The sequence below is a fragment of the Myotis davidii genome, unplaced genomic scaffold, assembly GCF_000327345.1.
Source record: "Myotis davidii unplaced genomic scaffold, ASM32734v1 scaffold38, whole genome shotgun sequence".
Classification (NCBI taxonomy): Eukaryota; Metazoa; Chordata; class Mammalia; order Chiroptera; family Vespertilionidae; genus Myotis; species Myotis davidii.
The window spans coordinates 1,490,219-1,492,588 of NW_006291383.1; positions in this window are offsets into that span (position 1 = coordinate 1,490,219).

The following is a 2,370-nucleotide window of genomic DNA, read 5'->3' on the forward strand; positions in this document are numbered from 1 at the left end:
TTCCCTTCCTTGCTGTACAAGGCACATGTTCATTCATGTTTTTCAGTTCACCTGGCAGAGAGGAGGCCTTTGGGACAAATCTCTTCCTCCCTCTCCCACCTGCGCCCACCAGCATGAGGGGGGAGGCACCTCGGAGTCTGTCAGGGGAATTGCTTGTGGGTGCTTTTCCATTTTCAAGAGTTTCTGACCCATTTTAGCAGGTAGACGCCCAAGTGCTATGGAAAAGCGCTACATGGGTCGGTTTGCCCTCCCACCGAGGCTGACCTCCGTGAGGGTGAAGGAATAAGAGGATTCAGAGAGGGTGTAGCTTCCTGTGGAGGCAGAGGGTCCTGACTTTCTGGTTGTGATCTGAGGGCACTGGGAGGCTTCCTGCCACCAAGTACCCCACTCACCACAGCATCTCAGTGCCCGAGGCCTCACCATGATGCGCTGTGCACATGGGGTAAGCATGAGCTCTTTGCTTTTTAAAACAATATGTGTTGAGAAGCAGCCCTATCTCAGCAATCTCCCATTGGTGGTCGGGCCATCACACCTTCGTTCAGTCCTAATTTACTGAGTGTCCTCTGTGTTCTAGGGACCACACTAGGCAGTGAGGTTAGAACAAGGAGATGCTTGGGTCATGTCACCTTGAGGTGACCCGCATAAAAGAAAGGCCAAGAGAATTAGAGACTCCTGCTCTGACATCTTGCTGTTGAACCAGCTCCAGTGGCCCCGAACCTTCCCCCTACTTTGTATTTGTTGAATCCACTGGAGTCAGTAGAGCCCCCACTTCCCAGAGTGGATGAGTCACGGAGGGTCTGGGGACACAGAGCAGGGCACTCTAGTGGTCACTTCCAGAACCACCCTTCGCCTTCTCCTGCTCTGGCTCTGGGAGGATCTGCATCCATGGACTTCCTCATCCTCTGGCTTCCAGCTGGGCTGGGCCGGTGCAGTTCTCTGCCAGGAGATCAGGCCAAAGGAGAGCGATGGTGGGGTGTTTGCTGCCCCACCCCCACTTTCTCCTTGCATGGGCCACCCTGTGGCTGAGTTCTCCTTAAGGAAGGCAGCAGCGTTGTGGGCAGCCCCCTTCCTCAGCTGTAGCTGCAGGGCTCTCCCTGTGCTGGGAGCCACCCCTCCTCTAGCCTTTCGGACCCAGGGTTAGGACCTCTCCTGCACTAACGCCAGTGTTTGCATCCTTTGCTGGTTTCCCTTAACTCTGCCCATACGTTGCAGGTGCCCCTTCATTAAACGCCACTGTTACCCCAGCTGAGTGCGTGTGGGTGTCCTCCGGGTCCTGACCATGCTGGTCCCTGATGCATACCTCTGTCACTCGTGACGCCAGACATGTCTCTCAAATCAGACAGATGCATGTGAAATCGATGCCTTTACGTCACTGTGCCATACGTGGTCCTTGCAAGAACCCTGTAATGGAAGCAGGAGGGAAACTGAGGACTCTGGGTTGAACAGCTGTGGAAGCTCACGCAGCCAGTTAGCATCGGGGGTGGCATCTTTGACCTCAGGAATGGCAGACCCTACACCAAGGAGGGAGGGTGGCTCTCCTCTGCGTTGGAGCCCTGTCTGGTGCAGGGACTGGTCAGCACAGCTTCCATTGTACCTGCCACCCGCTCCCCCACTGTGATGCAGAATGGGAAAGCTGTCCCCAGCCAGCAGCCAGCTCTTTGTTCCACACTAACGAAGCATGTTCTATGGGGAGCTGGGGGTTCCACTTCGATTTTCAGGACCTACAAATAACGCTCTACAGCACATTGTTTGCTAGAAATTACCCAGAATTCAGCTCTTTCGCTCTCATTCTGCTGTATGGAAAAAAGCTACAGCAACAATCGATGGTTTTCCATGGTCTCTGGCTGTCCACTAGCTCTTATTTTGCTGGCTTTGTTTTGCTTATGCAGTCCCAGCTGTGATTATCAATACGTGTATCCACCGCTCCTGGGTCTGATTGTAGCAACAGTAATAAGATTTGGGGTGGGGGGGTTGTCAATCTACCAAGGTTACAATCTCTGGATTGAGGGAGGGTAAGTGAGGGAGCAGAAAGTGGGGAGGGAGGAAGGAGAGTGTCTGAGAGAGCAGACGGTGAGATGAGCTCCAGGAGGAGGGAGGAGAGAAAGGAGGGGAAGGCAGAGTATATCCAACACCAGCAATGCAGTGAGCTGCTCACCGCTCCAAGCAAACTTGAGCCCTGACACATCCATCTCGGAGCTCGGACTCTGCGTTCACAGCCCAAACCCTCTCTCCAGCTGTTCCCTGCCACCCCAGTGATCCTTTAAATGCAGGCAGATAAAACCAGCAGGTTGCAGGATAAATTAACATGCTCAACCAATTACCAGGGCTTTATGATAATGCAAGTACAAGGGGCTTACGTGTTGGGTCTGG